Source organism: Rhopilema esculentum, chromosome 9, assembly GCF_057945365.1.
Source record: "Rhopilema esculentum isolate cy_ngs chromosome 9, ASM5794536v1, whole genome shotgun sequence".
Taxonomy (NCBI): Eukaryota; Metazoa; Cnidaria; class Scyphozoa; order Rhizostomeae; family Rhizostomatidae; genus Rhopilema; species Rhopilema esculentum.
The window spans coordinates 11,817,878-11,841,692 of record NC_142823.1 but is presented as its reverse complement, the minus strand read 5'-3'; the positions used below and the strand labels follow the sequence as shown (position 1 = coordinate 11,841,692).

Below are 23,815 nucleotides of genomic sequence, written 5' to 3'. Positions count from 1 at the left end.
TATGATTTACCATGTCATTTACCATGGCAGTTTGACTGCTGAATCCCAAAGCAAAAATGTATTGGGCCGCGGTCACACTGTACTTTTCCAAGCATTCTTTTTGCTAATACGTATTTGTTCTTACATCATGCCACTGGTCACACACGATTTTTATAATGATGCTTTAGTACCCTCATGGATTTAATAGATCAAGAAAATAACATGACATTTGAAAATTGCTTTGAAAAAAGCAAACATTTTAGGACATACTAAAAGCTTTTTCGTCTGACACTGCTCAGAGCAAAAACGTCAGAATAAGGTTCCGAAAGAACATGATGGAAAATATATACCCAGTTGTGTATCGAAATAGGCCAATCAGAAAAACGAAAGCACAAGACCGGTATAGCTGTCCAATCAGTGCCGCGAGCCTAAAGAAAGATTACCAATGGAGCCCAAAAGAGAAAACAAACTCCTTTTGTCTACACAATGACAGCTTTTTCATTTTTATGTAGATTGACTCCAAAACTGCTAGATAGAAGGACGACCGGGCTCTGCCAATTATCTGAAACATGTCGTCAATATAGAGTTTTGCACAATCTGGGTTGTCTAAAAGATATTGACCGATGGCAGAATCACTTGTTTTAACAGTGTTCTTTGACCTACAAGATCGAGGAGGCTGTTCTCTTTGAGGGGCAGTTTTGTTTTGTATGTTGGAAGGAACATGCCGTTTTATCTTATCCCACAATCTTTGGGTTGTGCGTCCTACGTAGCCAGAATCACACTGGCACCTAAATTCATAAATGACGGAACTTTTTTGTTTGGTAGGATTGCAATCCTTTTGAATGGATGGATGTTATTGCCATAACTTCAGCAGGCCACTGTGTTTCTGTCCGAGCGATGCTTTATTGTGTATCATGTGACCTTTCAGCTGTTCGTAAGGTGTCCCAATTTTTGTCACACAAAGCTACTAAAGGTTGCAGTTATTGCGAGTTTGACGCTGAACGAGAATATGACAATCAAGGCAAATTTATGGGGAAAATGAGTTATTTCACAAACGAAAATTTTGTTGTTGCCAGTTGTACCAATTAAAATGTCCGAAAACAGGCGAAACAGTTTCAAAATGCTAAAAATGCAGCGGAAGCAAAAGAAATATCTACAAGAAATTATGTTCGGTATTCAGAACTCTTGCGCCTTTCATGCTTCAACATCGTACAGATGTGTGCGGCAGATCCAGAGCATATTCTGTTGCTTGGGCTTGTTAAACGGTAAACCTCTCTTTTTCTCGGCAAAGAAATAGACATTGAACCAAAGGCGGAAAATTTTCATCAAGCCCATGAAAGACATAAGACTGCCATCAGATTGTGGGCGCATACCAAACTCCATTGTAGATAAAACTAGCTTCGATGGCTTCACTGCACAAGGCCAAACGCAGAAGCTAAAAAGCACCCTGGGACCATCTGGTTCAGCATTTTTTGAAAATTTAGAAGCTGTTTATCTTTAGCTGCAAAGGCAGACAAAGCTAGGTTTGGCACTATAAAGTATGGTTCAAGTTTAACAATCTTTCTTATGAATTGGCTTTTGTCTAACAATTTCACTATATACAGGTTTCCTTTTCACAAATAATAATTGTTTAAGAAATGGCTAAAAGCTGTGAAGCGTGACAAATGGGTGCCAACATCCAATTCATACCTTTGTGGCAATCATTTCACAGATTCTGACTTTGCATACTCTTCAAGCTGACCTTATTCCCAGTCCTTGGGAAAAAAATTGCTGTCCCATCAATCTTCAACTTCCCTGAACATTTAAAAAGGAAGACTGTAATAAAAAGAAACCCCACAAAGCGTGAAGTGGTGACTGAGGATCTTCCCACAAAAGAACAAATTAAGTCCACAAAACGCCCTAAGATGCAAGATCACACGGGACTTCAAAACCGTTTGAAAAAGAAAGACCAACAAATTCAAAACTTAAGAAGGACAAATTTAAGGAAGCAAAAAACCACCAAGGGCCTTATGCTTGAGCTGAATCAAACCAAGCTTTTATCAGAAGAAAGCACCAAAGCCATGGTTTCCAATTTTGGTCACATGGCAACAAAATCGTTCAAAGATGAAGAAAAAACAAAATGTATGCTAGATCATCTTATTCAGACAAAATTAAGGAGTTTGCTATCACTTTGATTTTTTATAGCCCTAGAGCTGCAATCAATTATTGTCTCAGTTTTTCAATGTTTATTTTGAGTTCAAAACATATGCCAGTGTCTGCATCAATGACCTCATGAATGCCAATGCCTTGGTAAGAGACCAAATTCGTGCCTGGGCTGCCCATGTTGACTGTGAGCCAGGCTTTCTGCAAAAATTCTTGAGCTTCATTGGAGAAAAGGTTAAAGAGGGTCAAGGAAACTGTGTGGTAATCATTGATGAAATGAGCATAAGAGAGGAAACCAAATGGGGCCCAACAAAACAAAAATTTGTGGGCAATGTTGATAATGGCTGTTTAAAGCCTGATAATATTGCAACCAATGCCCTATTCATAATGATTTCTGGTCTTAAGTAGTCATGGTATGCCCCCATTGCATACTTTTTAACAAACAAGCTTAATTGTGATATGTTTTGTCAACTTATCAAGGAAACTATTAAAATGCTTAGTGAGATTGGTTCAAAAGTTCATGCAGTTGTCTTTGATGGTTCAGCTAAAAATATTGGGATGGCAAAGAAACTTGGTTGTAATATTGACAAATTGGATGGTTCATTTCCTCATCCAGTGAATGCTAATGAAAAAGTATACATCATCTTTGACATCTGCCACGGGAGCCCTAGAGCTGCAATCAATTATTGTCTCAGTTTTCAATGTTTATTTTGAGTTGAAAACATATGCCAGTGTCTGCATCAATGACCTCATGAATGCCAATGCCTTGGTAAGAGACCAAATTCGTGCCTGGGCTGCCCATGTTGACTGTGAGCCAGGCTTTCTGCAAAAATTCTTGAGCTTCATTGGAGAAAAGGTTAAAGAGGGTCAAGGAGACTGTGTGGTAATCATTGATGAAATGAGCATGAGAGAGGAAACCAAATGGGACCCAACAAAACAAAAATTTGAGGGCAATGTTGATAATGGCTGTTTAAAGTCTGATAATATTGCAACCAATGCCCTATTCATAATGATTTTTGGTCTTAAGTAGCCATGGTATGCCCCCATTGCATACTTTTTAACAAACAACCTTAATTGTGATATGTTTTGTCAACTTATCAAGGAAACTATTAAAATGCTTAGTGAGTTTGGTTCAAAAGCTCATGCAGTTGTCTTTGATAGTGCAGCTAAAAATATTGGGATGGCAAAGAAACTTGGTTGTAATATTGACAAATTGGATGGTTCATTTCCTCATCCAGTGAATGCTAATGAAAAAGTTTACATCATCTTTGACGTCTGCCACATGATTAAACTAACACGCAATGCTTTCAGTGATAGGAAAGTATTTTGCGCACCAAATGGGGATAAAATCTGATGGGATTTTGTCCTAACTCTATATAAAACACAGCAGAATGATGTGCTTTATCTTGGAAACAAATTAAAAACTAGGCATGTCAATTGGCAGAACCAGAAGATGAAGGTCAGTGTGGCAGCACAAACTTTAAGTCACTCTGTCTGCTGCCATTACTTTTCTAAGAAATTTGAAGCTAAATGACTTCAAAGGTAGAAAGGCAACTAGTGATATCATCTTAATGATGAGTAATCGATTTGATATGCTTAATTTTAAAAGCAAATTTGGCAAACACACAAAAAAGCAAATTGAGAAAAGTACCCTAAATTAAATAGAGTCTTGCATAAAATATTCCATAGACTTTTCTGGGCTTCCATTGATGCATTGTCCAAAAAAATGTTTTGTGATGGATATCTGTATCTCTGCTCAATCAATTCTCGCCATTAGCAAAAATATCCCCATTTGAATACATTCTTACACATCGATTTTCTCAGAAATGTATTTTTCCAAGAAGGTTGTCTTGGCTGGAATAACAATCCATCTGCTTTGCAACTAAAGTGTGTATTGAGATCTTTACTATTAAAAAACAAGATCGAAGCTCCAAGCACTGCAAACTGTGTAGCTCTTCAAGAACACAATTTGGATAGTGGCAGAATTGATCCTTCAGTTTTAAGACTTCTGATGTCTTCAAACATCATGTATTATATTTCTGGTTACATAGTTTGCCAGCTATTGCAGTCTATTGATTGCTCTGATTGTGTAGAAGCATTGTTTAATAATTTAGAAACTGACCATGAATATCAAAGCAAGGCATCACTCCTTTTCTGCAAAAACTATGGCAATTTGATCATGCCTTCTAACTCTGTCTACACTGTTGTATCCACTGTGCACAAATTAGCCAGAAAAGAGCTATGCAGGTGGACATCTTTCTCAAAATCTGTTATATCAAAGATCATACTGTTATATCTGTTATAACAGCTTCTGTGCTTTTAGAAACAAAGAATACCACTTTTCTGTCAATCCAACAGCATTCCATCGAAAACCATATTTTAGACAGCCACATGAGGGATGAACAACTATTATAAAACGCATTGTTGAAATTTATCTTACTCTTTTCCTCCATCAGTTTGGGCGCATTTACACTGAAAGAATGATAAAGAAAAGTCAGGCACCAAAAAGAAATGAGTTGACAAAGACCATTTTATTCAGCAATGAGTAAATTCTTTTTTCTTCTTGAGTTGGGTCAGTCATAATTGAGGCAACATCGAGTACCAGGTGGCGGTAAAGTAACCTGGCCTTAATTGATAGTGGAAATGCCATGAACTTCTGACCCAGACTCATACGGAAATCAATATTTGGTCAAAAAAATTGTACTGTTTTGAACATTTGCTGGTAAGTTCATTTTTCGTTTTAGCAACTAATAATACAGAAAGTACAGACAGTTTGCAATAGTACATGGTCGTATCACCGTTATTAGAGAAATTAATTCGTCGGAAGGAAGGCTTCTTTAAGAAGTTCTTAGTCAATTTTTGTTAAGGTATTGCATCAACTTTGAATTCGTTATTGCCGATAAATTTTGTTAAATATTACTCCATAGAAAGGCTGTCTTTCTTTCTTTTTAATGAAAGAGTATTAAGTATAAGAAGAATAACGGGTAGGGAGTATGACATTGCCAGGCTAGGCCCATACAGCTCAGTATAACGAATAACCTTAAAACAACCGGAAGTGCGTATAATTTCATTTATATAAGTTAAATGAATAAAACTTTGATTCACAGATCCGATACAACCATCTTACCTTTTCAACCAGCGGGAAATGATATTTGAAGCCAAAGCAAAAATGTTAATTGTCCACATTTCCAGAGAAGTTGCTTCTGCCCTCTTGTTGCCACCATCTTTCCTCCCCATGCATCGGCTTTGGTTTTGGAGCGGAAAAAATAGAGCACACATTCTAGTCCTCCTATTTCTATGGTTTGGACCATGTCATGGTTATTGGTGCTTTGCTTCTGAAAGGCTAATGAAGCTTTGCCATTTAGTAGCAGGAACACCAAGAAAGATGTTTTTGAACGATTTGTTCTTGAACAGAAGTTTTCTGTTGGTTTGGCATTTTATTACTTGCCCACTGAACTTTGAAATGCTGCACAACAGGAATTCCCCAGCACTTTTCAAGTTGGCAGAAACAGACATTATATAGCAATCTTCAACTGGTCAGCAGATTGAAAGAATGTGGGCTGATGAATTTCTATCAGAACCAGGTATCAAAGGGGACAGTACTTTTAATTGCCAGAGGTTTGTTGAAATGCATGAAAGCGATTACAATTTCCTTGCACCAAAAATGCTTCCACCACAAAGGAAAAGGAAGATAACAAATTATGAAATGTATTTAGAGGCAGTCCTGTTTTAAAGATTTATTTGGAGATAGACTGCAGTATCTTTCAAAAACTTTCAACAAGTTTGCTTGATGGAGGGTTAATGAAACAGGGTTCAATTCCATAGTGAACAGGTCAGATTGATCAATTTCAGCTTGCCTGTGTAAGTTGGTATAAACCCCATGGTAGCAGCTCTTCTTTTTGGAAAAAAACTGGCATTTACAAAGCAGCTAAAGCATTTTATCGTGGATCACCATTTCTGAGTGTATATAGACTTATCCAGAGAGTTGTTCGGCTGGATCTGGGAACTGCATTCCTGATTCCAGAGTTGTTCAGAAGACAAACATGTGATACTTTCATTTTTGCAATTGTTGATTGGAACAATAATTGTTATTCGAAAAACTTGTTTACGCGTTTGGACACAATAGTTGTTTGAGCAAATTGTTTTGCGTTAAATTGGACAATGGTTGGTTGGTAGAAAGTGTTAATGAGTCTTTAGAGGACAGTATTTGTTAATCCCTTGCGTAATGGACAATGAAACTAGTGACAATATTTTAAAGTTGTTTACATCGTTAACAGTATAAATTAGGTTCTTATTTGTAGTTAGTTAGTTAGTTTTTAGCCTTCGGGCTTAAAGGATCAAAAGTCGCAGACAGTCTTCCAAACATTTGGTAGCAGAGGGTAGTTTTGTCATGGACAAACTTGGACAGAGGAAGGCCAATTGACGAGAAGCATGACTTCAAACGCAGGTGAAGAAGGAAGGACAGAAGATGGAATCGGAAGAGGGGAAGACGTGGAAGATTTGGAAGAAAATTTGGAAAGCTTGAAGCAGGAAAAAGCAAAGTCAGCGTTCACACGTGTACCCTAGAAATACTAACCATTCAATAAGAAGTCTGGTAACAGCACTCTTAGAACAGTCGATATATTGTTTTGCAATATTTGCAGTGAGTTTGCATGAAATTTTCTGCCAAATTTCAGTTTTTGAATTTGTCTGTAAATTTTCCATAAATTTATTTTCAAAATTTGTGGCGAAAAGCTTTCCTGCCTCCTCCTCATGAAATAAGGCTGAAAAGTTATGTATTGGCTGGGACATTGGAGGCCAAGAAAAAAAAGAGGTCTCATGGAAAATGACTTAAACAAAGCTATGAAAATCGTGCAGTTTGTTCTTAGCATGATTTTGTTGCCGCATTTTCCTTTCTTGTAATAATCAAAATTAGAAGAAAAAGAACAAGTTTGTTAAAACTCTTTAAATTCATAGTGTTTGAGCACTAGATCGGGTAAAACTTTCTACGTGTTGAACCCCACATTTCAGACTGAAGAAATCTAGTGAACCCTCTAAAGTGACTATTTAAATGGTTCCTTTGAGTTTTTGTAACAAAGGCCTGACAAGACAGTTTACGGGTGTATCTACTGGTAACTTATTAAGGCATATCATTTTATCAATGTTATTAACCAGTAATTAATTGTTTGAACTTTTGCCTTCCCACTGAATACCGATATGACCCATCTTTACCAGGTGCTGCCTCATTGAAAATAAAATGCTTAAAAAAAGATGCTGTTCCATCAGTTTTTAATTTTCCTGACCATTTAAAGAAAAAAGTAGCACCACCATGATCTGTCCCTAAAAGAATTATTCAATCCAGTTCTGTTGATCTTCCTATACCCAGCTCAAAACAAACAAGATTGGATCATAATTATGCCACAAAGTCATCCTCAAGAAAAGCAAAAAAAATTGTATCAAGAACAATTAAAGAAAAATAATTTAATTATCAAAAATCTTTGATGGAAAAATATCTGAAAACAAAAAACCAATGAAGCCTTGGTTACAAAATTAAAGCAACAAAAAAAGCTCTCCGAAGAGTCTGGAAATTAATTTTTGAAGAATTTTGGACACATGACATTGTCATTATTCAAAAACGAAGTAAGAATATAAACAGGTCATCGGGTTCTTCATATTCAAATGAGATAAAAGAATTTGCCATTTCATTGCATTTTTATAGTCCATGTGCCTATAGATTCGTCCGGAAAGCTCTACATTTTCCACACCCATCAACCCTGAGATCATGGTCAGTGAATGTTGAATGTGAGCCAGGATTTTTTTGCAATAACCACTTGACTTGGTGGAGCAAAAAGTGAATGAAGGCTAAAAAGACTGTGTTCTCAGTGCTGATGAGGTGGCAATAAAAAAAACCCTTCAATGGGACAAATGAAACTTTAAATTTTCTGGCCATGTGGACTATGGGAACTTAAAGGGTGAGCTACTTGTTCTTGTTGCATCAAATGCCCTTGTTTTGCTAGCTTCTGGCTTGCAAATATTGAATGCAGATATTTTGCAACACATAATTTTTGAGGCCATTAACCTGCTAATTCAGAAAGGAGCAGAAGTTCATGCTGTTATTTTTTATGGTTCTCAAAAACATAGAAGTATGGCCAACAAATTGGGCTGTAATGTTGAAAAACTGGATTGCACCTTTGATCATCCATCAAAGCCAAGCTGAAAAGTCAATGTTATATTAGATGTATGCTATATGATTAAACTTGTCAGAAATGCCTATGGTGATTTAGAAAATATTTTGCCACCCAAGTGGAGAAATAATTTCCTGCGAACACATAATTGCTTTGCATCGTGTTCAGCAAAAGGATAATCTTCACATGGGAAACAAATTGAAAGCAGTTCATGTCAAGTGGCAGAACCACAAAATGAAGGTCAGTGTGGCTGCACAAACTCTGTCCCACTCTTTTTTAGCAGCTATTTCATTTCTAAGAAACATCAAAATGAAAGGATTTCAAGATAGCAAAGCTACAAGTGACTTTATTCTACTAATGAATAATTTTTTCGATATTTTGAACTCAAAAAGCAATTTTGGACAGAACTAATAAGCTCAGATAATAGAGACCAATAAGCTCAGATAATAGAGATGAAATTGAAAACTACTTATCAAATATGTCATATAAAATCAATAAACTTCAGAATATATTGCTTCATTATTGTTGTCAAGATCATTGTCAGATTTTAATAGGTTGATGAGGGAAAGTCTTCTCTTGCACTTGCGAGCAAATTACTTCCTGAGTATTTATTTTTATATCTTTGTATATAGGCTAGGGAGTCCATTAAAGCGGTCTTGGGACATTGTGCTTCTTGTGTGGGTTTTAAGAAGCCAAATAGCTGATGCAGATCTTTTGCAGCTACAGCTTGTCACAGGAAGAACAGCTAAGATTTGCAGTGCCGTAGAAATTTGGGAAAAGAAATTGTGTTTGTTTTCTTTATCATGTCTGCAATTGTTTCAGGCAAAAAGTTATCTGTTACATGACTCCAAAAAGACTCACAGTAATCTACTTCATAAGAAAGATTTGAGGCATCCCGAAGATCATCTGCATACTGGGTGCAAAAATTTTCCAAATCAATTTTCCACTTCTTGTCAACACGTTGTATTTTTACTTTTTTTTTCCTTACTATCTTTAAATTTAGAAGATATTGCCTTGACTTTTTTCAGTTGCGGTAAATTTTCTGCAGTACTTAGATACTCAGCATCAAGAATGGATCGTTTCCGGAGCTCTCTTTGTAAGTTGACCTAAAGATAGCTGGAACTATGGAAAGACCATTTACGGCAATACAATTTTCAGTTGAAAATCTTGACAGAAACTGCTGTGGTAGATTGTCCAAGAAAGGAATAGAAATGTTGCTCTTATAGTGACTGGATACATCAGAAGATGGGGCATTATTTCTAAATCTTTGTGTACTGCAGACCCTATAGGCAAAGACCGGTGCTTCAACTTTCTCTGCTGTTTCACAAGCATCTTCAAGTCACTGTCCACGCTACGTTTCAATTTCATTTTGGACTTTTTACAAATATGTAATTGTTGTCTTTACCATTTGAAGCCAACAAGATATCGACCTCCATACTTTGAAGTTGCACAGTGGCTGTCTGAGTATAATCAAGGCAGTTTCTTACAACAGTGAGGGTCATTTGAAAGTTGAAATTCACTAGCTTGGACCAAAAAGAAGATGCATAAGCTGCTCATGAATTCCAAGCCCTATCTTTTTTTTGGCTGATGGGTAACATTGTTTCAACTATGGCTTCATACATTTCCAGAAATGTAGCCAGGCCATTAATACGCATAACCCACCTGGTACCACAAATATCCAAGAGCTTTACAGGCAAATGATTCAATTTAAGGATTTCAGAAGAAACTCCAGAATACTTGCCAGCCATGTTTCCAGTCCCATCATTGATCACGGCATTTGAATGATGATGCAGATTAAATCCGTTGACTAAACAATCAAGTATCTTCTCTATAAGAGCTTGCCCAGTTACACCTTGACCACCATGTATAAATTTAAGAAACCTTTCTTGGATGTTTTTCTCCCTGTCTACATACCTGATCACAAGGGGCATCTGTTCCTTATTAGAACAATCAGAAACTTCATCAGCTAAGATGCTAAAATGACCACCGCAGTTTTGAATCCAGATCAAATTGGTTGACCAAACAATCAAGTATCTTGTCTGTAAGAGCTTTCCCAGTAACACCTTGGTCACAATGTATAAATTTAAAATACCTTTCTTGGATGTTGTTCTCCCTGTCTACATACCTGATCACAAGAGGCATTTGTTTCTTATTAAAACAGTCAGAAACTTCATCAGCTAAGATGCTAAAATGATCCTGGCAGTTTTGAATTTCCAGATTAAATTCGTTGACCAAACAATGAAGTATCCTGTCTGTAAGAGCTTTTCCAGTAACACCTTGGTCACAATGTATAAATTTAAGAAACCTTTCTTGGATGTTGTTCTTCCTGTCTACATACCTGATCACAAGAGGCATTTGTTTCTTATTAGAACAGACAGAAACTTCATAAGCTAAGATGCTCAAATATTTCGAATGCCTTACTTCAGATATTATTTTACTGTTGAGGATGGTTGCAGAACAATAAATTATATCATTTTGAATAGTTTTAGATCTTTATGTGGCGTTTTTAGGAGCAGTATCAAAATGTTTTCTTTAAGAACCAGATCATCGCTGTCAACTCTCAAATCAAGAAGTGCTTGAAAATTCCCTGTATCTTCCTTGTTGTAATAGCTTGAGTCATCCCTGTGTCCTCACAGTAGAAAGTTTCGTCTTGCATCTTTACAATTGGTTCAAGCTTTAAACTATTCTTTGTGACAAGAGCATCTACAGCTTGATTGCTGATTTGGTCAATGGACTTGATTCTATATTGCTTTACATTTAGAAAGGTCTGCATTGTTAATAAAGATGTTAGGTGGATATCAGATTTGCTATGTGATTTAAATCTAGAAACTGCACAGGACAAATTTGTGAAAGGACTTTTCACCAGTTTGCCTACTTTTGATGAATTTACACCAATCCTCCGTCCAAAAATGACACAAGGAAGGCAAAATGCATCATCAAGAGTAAGCCAAGAAAAAGAAAAGTTCCACTTACTTACATATATAGAATGGGAAGGAAAAACAAAATTTGCATCTGGTCCCCATACATTTTTACAAAGGCCATACTTCTTAGCTGCTGTTGAAGATTGACCAAAAAAAGAACCAATATCATAGGAATTTGTAACCGCAGTTTCCAATGCACTGTCTGTTTTAAGTACAGAAACAGGAGAAGAGCTAGTTTCTACAGGCAAAATAATTTTATCAGATGATTCAGTTGATGAATAGAACAGATCTTGCTTTGTTTCGATGAAGATAAAGAGGCAGTGACAGAAGATTTGGATTTGTCATCTTTCACTCCTGAAGCTGCAACATCAAGAGTTTGAGAAGGTCTAGTTGTGGCATTACTGGAATTCAGAGAAAAGTTGTCACCAACAAAAACTGGCACAAAATGATTGGGTTTAAAATTTGGATTGATGTGTCTTTCAAAATCCTCAAACACCATAACAAGTGGATATGGGAATTGCTACCATCAAGCCTTTAACGTGGATAAAAAATTGCATTAAACATGTTGGCTGCACATTTTCCAGATATCATGCCACAAGTTTGAGGATACAATGTGTGTATCGGTATCCTGATGACACTAGCTAAAGCTAATAAGCATATAAAAGGGCTCCATCTCTTAACCTGAAAATTTTTAAGTGCTTCAACTTTTGCAGATTGCCCATGCTCAAAGTGATTTGATGTTACCAGATCACTCATTTCAAAAGAATGTGACAATTGGAAAAACCTGCCAATAAGACCAGGGGTCTTGTCTGTCGCTAGCAGAGATACAAAAAAGGGGATAGGATGCATAGTAGGTAGCATTAAGATAAAGCTCTGCTGAAGTAAGTGCCCTGAGACAATTCTTCTTGTTCAGTAATTGCCACAGATGCTGCATTGTACAAACAGTTACCATCACAACTGCCCCTGCAATAAAGTTGTTTTTTAGTTTTTCTGTTGCTAAGAAATCATCCAGACAAAGCATTCCTTTTTTTCCTAAGTGTTTTTTCCACACAAGACACACTCCAATGTCTCAAACACCAGCTTAGAGTATCAGGTAATATACCAATTTTTCTTAAAAGTATTTATTCACTCAATATTTTCTGCCAAAGGAGGTTGAAAACACATGACAAGATTTTGTCAATCAGGTGAGAGCTATGCCAAGAAATTACAAATATAATACAATTTTATTAAAAATTGCTCAGATTATAGCATCATATTTTTAGTTTTGGCACAAATAGCAACAGATTTTTCAAATCTGAAATTTAACTGGTTCATGTATTGTATATACACTCCTAAATAATTGAAACGTGTGTAGAAACTTTAACATCACAAACTTGAACAGTTTACATCTAGTGTAGAAAAGCTTATAAATCAAATTTCAAAAATAATCATAATTTATTCATCAATTTGGGCAAGCAATTTCTCCAGGAGTAGGCCATGCTAATAGACCCTAAGAGGTTGAAATTCTTGAAAGAATATAAAAATCTTTGTGACCTACTTGGAGCTAACATTTATTTGAACCATGGGCTCCAGCAGAGGTTGAAAAGTGGGAGGGGGGTGGGAATTTTCCCCCATAACAAAAATTTGAAAAAAGTCCAAACAAAAACTCAACATGCAACATTTTCTCACACAGGGTAGGAAGTCACAGGCAGAGGTTGATGGCTACATGAAGGGAGTAAAGACTAAGGAGGACTGCCATTCTCCGACTGAAACAATAGAGCAGGCTATCTAGCTCTATTATATCTATGGTATTAATCAAAATGGGGTAGGACCCAAGATTCTACATCAAGCTTATAAATCACTCTGTTATCTAAGATAGCTTTCAGAACTCTTGAAAAGCTTTTCAGAGCCATGGGGTTATTTCCCTACCCTCTCCTTTCTTAGGCAATTGACCTGGAGAAGCAGACTAAGACAATGGAGTACATAGAATGTGTGCAGAAGGAGAGATCCTGTCTTAGTGAAAAAAGTATCTGTTTCACAGCCGCAGTCGTATAACAACTATTAAGGAGGGAACGATTCCAATGGTGCAAAAACCCCTCTTAACTATAATTAACCAAAATATTAAATGTTTGTAGACATTTTTACAATACTAAGAGTAGTCAGATGGCTTACACAATTTTGATGATATTTTAATTCCAGGGTTATCATTAAGCAGAAATGACATCATCTCAAATATTTGGAGAAATACATAGTACAAACATTGATAATCAGTAACTCTTTGGTGCAAAAATACATTTTGAATCATCAAGTGATAGAGACCGTCAGTTTACCTGTATTCGATGTGGTTTTTCTCCATTATATTGATAGTTGATGTTGATAGTAAGTTAGCTTTCGTGAGTCGCTTTACTGCTGAACAGTGATTGGGTAAATAAGACTTCAATAAAGAAGTTGACTGTCTTACTTTCTGGTCAAATGTAAAACAACATTATAAAGCAAAGGTTTTGAATAAACAGAATCTTCCAGTTTACGACAAAAATCTACCTTATCATTTTGTGTGCCATAAATTGGCCCTGAAACAAGAAAAATAATAACCTATTCAACACGTGAGTGAGTGAATGAGTGAGTGAATGAGTGAGTGAATGAGTGAGTGAATGAGTGAGTGAATGAATGAGTGAATGAGTGAGTGAATGAGTGAGTGAATGAGTGAGTGAGTGAGTGAGTGAATGAGTGAGTGAATGAGTGAATGAGTGAGTGAATGATTGAGTTAAAAGTTAAAAATACAGTACTGTTAACTTCTCAAATCAAATAAAAAAGGAGCCTGTACCGAAACAAAAAAGAACACATGGACGACCAGAAAAACTATCAAGAAAAGATAAACGACAAATTCTTAGGCTGGTAGGCACATTACAAAGGCAAAATGCAAACTGGACTGTAAAATGACTAATGGCCAGGGCAGACCTACTGGATGGAAGAGTGGCGAGAAGAACAGTTTCACCTTTTCTTAATAAAATGGTTATTTCTCTCTCCAGGCCCGTGAAAAGTGGCTTTTGAGCGAATCTGATAAACAACAGCCAGACCAGTTTGCCAGAAATATGCTTCAATTTTGCCCCAAAGATGTGTGGACACAAAAATTGCTTTCTATTTGGATGGGGTTGGCTTCGTTTACAAAAGAAACCCACGAGGCCAGGCCATGGCACCAGCTGGTTGAGTAATGGGAATGAAAAAAGAGGGACCTCTCCAGGCTGCACTGCGAAAGGACAGGCATGCGGAATAGGAGGGAAATACATTAAGATGATAGTTGCTTTCTCTTACAACAAAGGGGTCACAATATGCCAACAATACAAACAATGACCGGAAACTACTTTGCAGGTTTTCTGGACAAGCACTTCCAGAACATGGTCAAAGAGGCTGCGAAGGGATCTCGCATCTGGGTTCAAGATGGAGATTATTCTCAAAACAGCAGGGCATCAAGGGAGGCCATGACAAGAATCAATTCAGTTCTCCTGCCAGTTCCACCGCATAGTCCAGATATGAACCCAATAGAGAACTTTTTTGCAATAGAAAGAAACATCAAAGTTGAAATAATGGACGAATTTGAGAATAGAATACGATGTAAAATGAAAGACATACCCCTAAAAACTACAAACTCCATAAAATTGATGAACAAAAGAATGAAACTAATTATTGGAAATAGAGGGGAACGACTCAAGTATTGATTTGTAAACGTGTTCATGTAGATTTTGTTATTTTGTTTTTTGATCTGTAACAGTTCATTGTATGAAATTATTATTCTGTCTGAAATTGAACTACCTCTGTTCAAAACAAAACCTCAAAAATGGCTGTTTTGCAAAATATTATCAAGTTTAAGCCAAAATTAGGTGGAAGTTGTGTGTCTCACAAATAAAAAGAAACTACCAACAATTCACCAGCGATTCACCAACGGTTCAGCAACGATTCACTGAAGGTTCACCAAATTTTGTTAATTTTGTTATCTTAAGTACAGGCTCTGACGGTTCACCAAATGTTCACCACAGTTTATAAAGGATACTGTAAACCTTATATACTTGTGGTGAATCGTTAATGAATCGTTAGTCAATCGTTGGAATTCATACTTAAACCTATAATTACTGGATGGTGAACCATTAGTGGATCGTCATGAATGTCACAATCACGAAACAGAAGTGACACACGCCTTTTAATTTAACGGGGCCTGCAATACTCAATGGGAATGTGCCAATGAACAAACTACTATAAGTGAGCCTCGAAATATTAATCAAAGTCTATCTATGTAATGGTATTATCATTTAAATTTTCATGTATGAAAGTATTCAATATAAAAAAGTTAGAAAGTAATCAATACCTACTAACTAAGTTAAAGAATAACCAATTGAAAGTAATCAACAAAGAAGAGTTTCTAGGCATCCGAGCCGAGCATCAACAGTTCTGCAAAGCAGCGTTTGCATTTAGTAATTACTCTTACGTCTCATTCCTCATTTTGCCAGTGAAAATTGAAGTATCTCCACCGACAGTCCATCATTTCATTCTCTCGCTCATCGGTGCAGTTGCAACCGCAAGGATACTGTATCGGTTCTTTTCCAGTTGCAAAGATGGGGATGTCTCTATCGAACATAATGTCCTTGGCATAAGTGGACTTTGGGGCTGCAAAATGGATAATTGCCCCTCAAGAAGAAGCAACATCTTGCCAGGCCAATATTTCCTGTGAGTAGTGAAAGTCATTCAGAAAGATGACATCTGCATTCTCTGCGCCAAGCCATGTATAGCCGGTACTAGCAGGATTAGTAAATACCCTGAGCATATCGTTTAAGGGGTTGAGCATAAAGTTTTTCTCCAGTTGGCGGGACCCACAACCATGATATTACAATGTTTGCCGCAACTTTTTGTCAACAGCATCCACAAAACTGAAAGCATTTACCCCATTGTTTCTTAAAACCTCCCTGACACAGTTTAGCCACAAACCACCACACATATAGGCACAAGGTTCCAAAAGAGCTTCCCTGACAATGGCCATTCGTGACATTGTATTATGTGAAATAGTAGCTGATGCATTTTTTATTTTCCACATACTCTTGGTCAGCTCATTTTTGCATTTTGCGGGTTTTCCTAAGACAAAGTTGGCAAGATCCACCTTTCCAAGGTCTTTTTGCTCCTTCGCAAGAGCCAGAAATTTAACCACTAGTTCGGCAACATCAAAATTCGATAGTATCTGTGCCTTTGGCAAACTAGAAGGGCCAGTAATTACCAAGTCAGAATGTTTCTTTCTAGAACGAGAGCTGCCATCTTACTGGATTTGGATGTGCGAGGTGAACGGCCAGAAGACAAATCAGGGTGCCCGATCGAGGATTGTAGTTCAAGGTGTATACCTCTTGTTATACAACAAGGAAATGTGGCTGTGCTGTTTCTTGCACCCTTACAATACAAAGGAAGAGCAAAATTTACTCCTATTTTGCTGAAGGGTGGCACTTAGTTCACTCTAAAATCTGGCAATGGTGCAACATTTGGTAGATTATAAGCTTTACTTTCGTTCCTCTTTCGCTTCAATAAGCTCTTCAACAAGTACATTACTTGGCACACTTCCTATACTTTCAGATAACCATAAGGGTCCTTACCACCAAAGTCTTCTTTGATTAAGATTGCTAATGGAAACACCCCTCGAACCTATATCAGCAGGGTTCTACAATCCTACCACATGTCTCCATTGATCTTTTCTAGTTAACGTAAGGATCTCGTCAACCCTGTGCTGGACAAATGTCTTTCACTCACCCTTATACTTATTCTTATAGAGAACTGTCATACTGTAAGTCCAGTATCTTACTTCATCTATCTTAGTTTGTTAGCATAGCGCATTAATATCTTAATCCATCAGTGTTGTTAAGATTTTTGCTGCCATGAGCTCTAATCCAGGGATAGACAAACCCTTTAGGAGTGCGACTGTAGTCTTGGAACATATCAACCTGCTAAACACACCAATAGAAGTTTCGACAACAATATATATGGCTGCACAATATGTCTTCCCACTGGCATCACCAAATTCGTGTAAACTAGTTTTAATTATCTCTACTTCCACACCACTCAGTGCAAACATTAATCTTGAAATAGGATCTTGGCAACTAAAGCTACTGGGCTTAACAGGCCTAAAGGATCAAACAAAGTAGCTAAAGTACTCAGAATACCGCGCTTTGTTGGGACAATCTTATCATTATTTTCCCCTATCTTATTGAAATTGAGTTCTAACAAATCCTCCTTTCTATCCCATGTAAAACTAATACTTTCTTCTTATTTTCCTGAATAGAAATGGAATCTGCTTTCTTTTGGTGAATCCCCACACTACATTTACTTGATTGGCCCTCATTCTCACCTTCTAGTACTTTCTTAGATAAAATTTCATCATTTGTCTTCCATTTCCTAAGTTTAAATCTGCCCTCGCTTATACTCAGTTTACCCTTCTCATACAAAGAAAAAGCCTCATTAGAATCCTTACAAAATGTCACTAAGTCATGATTTGGTTAAACAATCAACAAATTGTGGATCTTCTTCCTTACACTTATCAAGATAGTTCCTGATAACGGCATTAAGCAAAAAAGGAGATGAATTTACTCCAAACAAAACCCTGTTAAATCGGTATGTTACAATCTCTGGGTTATCTACATTTACATCCTTCACCCACAGAAAACGTAGACAATCACAATCTCTTCTGTGCATTTTAATATTTTAAAATGGCTTTTCAATGTCACCTACCAAAACTACAGGATGCTCACGAAATCTTATCAGAATGTCAAACATAAGAGGATATAAAGCTGGGCCTGCATGTAGGCAAAGACGTTTTAGTTGACCTGTCTTTACACAAAGCATCATAAACAACCCTGACCTTAGTGGTCTCTGCCTCTTCACGTATAACAGGTTGATGAGGCAAATAGGATACATCAGTAGCTACATCATCTTTAGTTACTTCTGGAATAAAACCTGATTCTAATTGCTCTTTAATTACGGCAACATACTGCATTAAAATGTCAGGTGTCTGGTGTAGTTTTCTTAACTGGTTTTTCGAGTTTACTAATGGACTATTATAATTTGATAGTATAGGTCCATGCTCTGCCTTCCAGGGCAAACGTACTGAGTAACATTGACTTTTAAATGATACATCATCGATAATCTTTTGATGAACATCTTCATCAACACGAATACCTAAAGTTTCCAAGTCCCAGTTATTCATCAGAAGACACATAATCAGCCATTTCAGCATCTGGTTCAATTTCTTCGTTGGTGATCAGAAGCTCACAAATTTTCTATGTCTCAGATACCCATTCATATAAATAGTTGTCTTTCCAACCATGCATTGTTGGGTCATCTTGGACCCTTGTGGGCTGCGCAGCTTGCTTGTCTCCACGCTCTTGCAACAAAGTTTGCTCATTTGAAATGGAGCAATATGCTACTCTTACAAGGTGGTAATGATTAAATGTCTAAACAATCTTTTGGTGGTACAAAACTTGAAAATGGCTTTGAAAATGGCTTTGAAAAAAGCAAACATTTCGTAAACTAAAGCTTTTCGTGTGACACTCTTCAGAGTTTAAAACGTCAGAACATAGATTGCTAGGAAAATACACTAGGAAATATATATTCCCAGTTGTGGATCGAAGCACATAACTTTATAGGTTGACCAATCAGTGCCGCTTGCCTATTGAGAATGTTACCAATGGAGTCCTAAGGTGAAAACAAACTCCTTTTGTCTACACAGTAGCTGTTTTTTCATGCTTATGTAGATAGATTCCAAAACTGCTGGGTGGAACGACGATCGGGCTTTACCAATAATCCGAAACATGTCGCCATTATAGCTTTTTGTACAATCTGGGTTTTCTAGTAAATGCTGCCAGATGGCAGAATCGCAGGTTTTAGTTGTAATTTTAGATTTGCAAGACTGAAGTGGCTGTTCTCTTTGGGGATGGGTTTTGTTTCTAATATTAGACGGAACATGTTGTTTTATTCTATCCTCCAATCTTTGGGTGGTGCGTCCTACGTAGCCAGAATCACACTGGCACGTAAATTCATATACAACAGAACTTTTATGTGGCAGGAACACAGTCCTTTTGAATGGACGGAATTCTTCAATCCATTCTCTCGATCCATCCATGGATTAATTGTCTGTTATCTTCTCATCTCTCGTGAAATTCTTCCAAAATATCTTCCTTCAGGCATCATCAACTCATGTAAGCCTTTTTTCTTTTTCAGCAATGAGATTCTCAGAAATATCATTCACCTCTCCTAATTTTGAAAAGATTTCTAGGAACTCTACAATCCTAAATTAGTTTCCAGCACTAAACTTTACACCTTTCCTGAAAAAGGATGAAATGTAATCATTTCCTGTGAATGCATGAAGTCCAAGAAGTGGTCGCTTTTGTCCTGGCAACAGTTCACATTGTGTAAGATCTAATAGCTTTCTGCCTTTGCTGGTCCCATTTCAATCAGAATGTGCAGGTTTTGGTCTTCATTGGCAAGTAGAATAATTTGTATGTCTTTGTCTTCTCAGCAAGAGCGTACAACACAACTTGTTTCTTCAACCCTGTATGCAACATGAATGAAATCAAATCACAGTGAAATATCAATTAGCCGTTTGACTGCTAATTCTCTGAATGTATCTGGTACATTAACAGTTGACCTGATGGTGACAGTTAAATCAAGAACATAAAAAAACTGAGTTGAAAAAATTCCTTCATCAGCTAATATTGAGAACAAATCTGCACTTTTGTGGTAACCCCTTTCTGAGAGAAAATTTGTTTTTTTTTCAATTCTATTAGTTGCCTTGCAAGGTGTATTTGATTTGCTCTTAATTTAATTTTTCATCATGGAGTACAATGCATGCTAAATTCATGCTCTTTACAGTAGCTTTAGCACATGCACACTTCGTAAGGAGGACCCTCCATCGTCCCTTCAGTATCCCAAAGGCTCCTTCTGTTACCATCCTGGCTCTACTTAATCGGTAATTAAAATACATCTTGCCATGACTCAGAAAAGCATTGGAGTATGGTTTCATTAACCAGGAGCGAAATGGGAAAGCTCCATCACCTAATAGGAGAGGAGGAACTTTTACACTACCAACATCTTTAGCAATTTTCGGTATGATGTTTCCAAGAGTAATTGTTTTGGTTAAATGTGTGGGTTGAAATATTGTAGATTCCTGGTTATTGCCAGTGAAACCACAGCTTGCTCATGTGAATCTAAATTTTGCATCAACTAATGCCATCAATACAATGAAATAAAATCCCTTAAAGTTGTGACGATCTTTCCGAGATTCTTGTAGACCATGTGGGCACTTTATTGAAATACGGTGAAATATCCATATTGCTGCTGCTGAAATATTGCTGCAAAGGAACAAGGAAACTGCCAATGTTCTTCTATGGCTTCCATTGAGTTCCTTAACTCTACTTCAGTTTGGGGGAATATGCCATAGAATTCAGAGTCCCACATAATCTGAACTATCGCAGCACAAACTTCCATAACAATTATGCAGACTGTTGCCTCACCCACACCTGTTAGTTCGACAATGGTGAAATAGTAATCTCCTCTTGAAAGTTTGTATAGGCAGATAGCCAGCCTGAAATCAGGAGGTAGGGGTCTCTTGTTCAAGCTTATTCGTTCGAGTTCTGGCATCATCTGATCAAGTATATAAACAAACGTTCCTCTTGAAATGCTGAGCGTTTCTTTGAACCTGGCATCACTGTACTCTCCCACCAACCTGTAGTGTGCTGAAAATGACTTCTCTGTTGTGGAATCGACAAGGTGGTCGGATTTGCCAAAAAAGTATTGATAGAAAAGCTGACAAAATAAGCTTTCTTCTTTGTTGTGCAGCCTTCATCAACATTGTGAATTGTCTTTTCTTCTTCATGTCTTTTTTCTTTTTAATCTTGCGCATTTCATCATTTAATTTTAAAGAATTGAAAGACGGGAGATTTGAGGCACTGTTTGTGGCTGCCATTTTCTCCAAGTGACAGGCTTTTTTACGCATGCGCAATTGGTTGGAAATAATATAAGCTGCTGCTAATATACGAAACACACCTTTGGTTAATTTAATTTGATGTGACAGAAATGCGACCTTTAAACTAGGCCTCACTAATTCCTATTCGGTTATTCGACTTAAAATTTAATGAATTTTTGGTTATTCGGCGGATATGCAAAATGGCTGTGGCAGGGTGGTGGTAAAAACTGCAATCTGAAAATTTATTGTAATTTAACCAAGCTGTGAATAAAGCTAATCAGTCTTTTTGTTTTCCTATTGATATTTCCTGTGTTTTATGTAACTTCAAAGGGTGTGCTGCAAAGCAATTTTTAAAACGATTTTTTATCAAAAATAACTGTTTTCTCGAACCTTCCCTAGCATTAGTCGCCCTTAATGGCCAGAAAGTCAGTATGACATTAACAAGAAACCATGGTCGAAAATTGTTCTCCAACATTTTGTGAAATAAAAAGCTTTCTAGCACGGGCTTCAACACAGGTTGGGAAGTTGAGAGGGGGGGGGGGAAGATAAAATTTAATACTCACAACAAAAGATTCTGTGAAAAGTCATATTATTCTGCAAAATAGTGGTAGTGTAATAGGGTTATTTGCCAAAAGAATGTATCCACCCTATCGTTATCGTTTAGACTAAATGGTCCTTCCATCAATGAGAAAAGAAACAAATAGACACAATGATAATGTTCAAACGTCTTTCTTCAGATCAAACGATCTTTCCGCGAATAAGGTTCTATGAATATAATGTTTCTCTACTATTGTCCCGTAACATGGATTCGTTCTCTTAATGTCAGGCACAGTCTTTCTCAAGCACTGTCCTCTCAAATATATCAAATAATCCAAAATAATCTAAATCGTCCTGCTACGTATTCCATAAAAAGCATTTTACAAGCATCTTGCCACATAAGTGAAACGTCGAGAACCTAAATATACAAAATATCAAAACTTAACCTAATCGCTTTTAACCAAATTCAATCTCCAACTTCAACTTCAACTAAAACTAACTCTAAATGTAACACGCCCAAAATATAACTAAACAAGAACTAATTATGATGCTACATAGCTACGTAAATTTACATAATAATAGTGAATACAAAATATACTACTCCCAAGATTAATTACATAAACTGAATAATGATACTAAAAATCCCAAAAGAAATAGTTAATGAATCTAAAGGTGCAATTAGATAACAAAAGGAATTATAAACAATCGAATGTGGGAATGGTGATAAAATTACTAAGGTTACAGGATGCAAAACAAACGAAATCTAAACTAGCACTATAACATACCTCCCCATCTTGAAAAAAGGAATCATCCTCGATTCTATATACAAATACTATAAATAAACGACTGTCTGAAATGTTCTGTCCGTTAGTGTTAAAATGACAAGTCCAGTAAGATAAATGTTAGCCAAATGCATCTCTGTGTGGTATTTAGGGTATACGAACTATCGTCTCTTTGAACAGTTGTGCGTCACCTTCCATTGATAAAATACATGCTCTCTCCACGTACAGATTCTTCAAATACTGTTTTAGGGTATTCACCATGGTATGCTCCAATGACATATAGGTGTTGCCTTTAGTAAGTGAATAACTGAATGCTTGTCCAAGCAGAGTTTGGTCGCATTGAGTTCGGGTCAGTTTCCAGCACCTTCGAATACTGTATTGCAAGTATCGTTTCGAATATAAATCCCACACCTGACAGCAAATGTAATAGGGTTATTTGCCAAAAGAATGTATCCACCCTAATGTTATCATCAAGACTAAATGGTCCTTCCATCAATGAGAAAAGAAACAAATAGACACAATGATAATGTTCAAACGTTTTTCTTCAGATCAAAAGATCTTTCCGCGAATAAGGCACTTTAAATATAATGTCTGCTGTAACGTCCATTGTTCTCTTTATATCAGGCACAGTCTTTCTCAAGCACTGTCCTCTCAAACATATCAAATAATCTACAATAATCCACAATAATCGTCACACGCAATTTGATTGAAGTGGACAATCTTGCAGGCAATTTGCTCTGATTGTCCCTACAGCTAACAACCCTTGATCCTTCATGTAGCCCATCAGTTCCATTGTGCTGAACCAATTATCAAAAAAAACTTCATGATTCATGAGACATGGCAGTGACTTACACAACTTTGCAACTTTGGCACTTTTTGAGAGATAATTGTATTGTGGATCATCATTTGAATCCTCCTCAGCATAGATGAAAAACTCATACATTATTGCAGATCCACCTGCCCGAACTAGATTCTTGAAGCCCCACTTCTTGGGCTTCTTTGAGTTGTACTGGCGTATCTTTGAATATTTTGTTTTTGATGGAATGATTTGTTCATCCACTGCCTGGAATTCCTCTGGCTCAATCTTCCTACACTAATCCTGCACTGCATCAATGATGGCGTTTATCTTGAATAGTGTGTCTGCTTGTCCCTCTGACATGTCATTGTCTACAAAATGCATAAACCTCTTTATCTTTGTGAAGCGCTTTAGTGGCATGAGGTCATAACAATATGATGGCAATTTGCCCATGAGCAAATAAATGCATTCCAATGGATGAAGAAATCTCATCCTCAGTGACATTGATTCATGTATTTCAAGCCAGA

The 23,815-nt window shown here is 36.9% G+C and overlaps 1 non-coding gene across 1 annotated transcript; it reads right to left on the bottom strand.

The window, feature by feature from the left end:
- Window positions 1–152: 152 nt before the first annotated feature.
- LOC135681915 (uncharacterized) lies at window positions 153–23,248 on the bottom strand. The gene is made up of 2 exons (XR_016144100.1): window positions 9,844–23,248; window positions 153–9,099 (listed from the first exon to the last, which is right to left on the bottom strand). It is a non-coding gene; the product is annotated as an uncharacterized LOC135681915 (transcript).
- Between the last annotated feature and the right edge of the window lie 567 nt (window positions 23,249–23,815).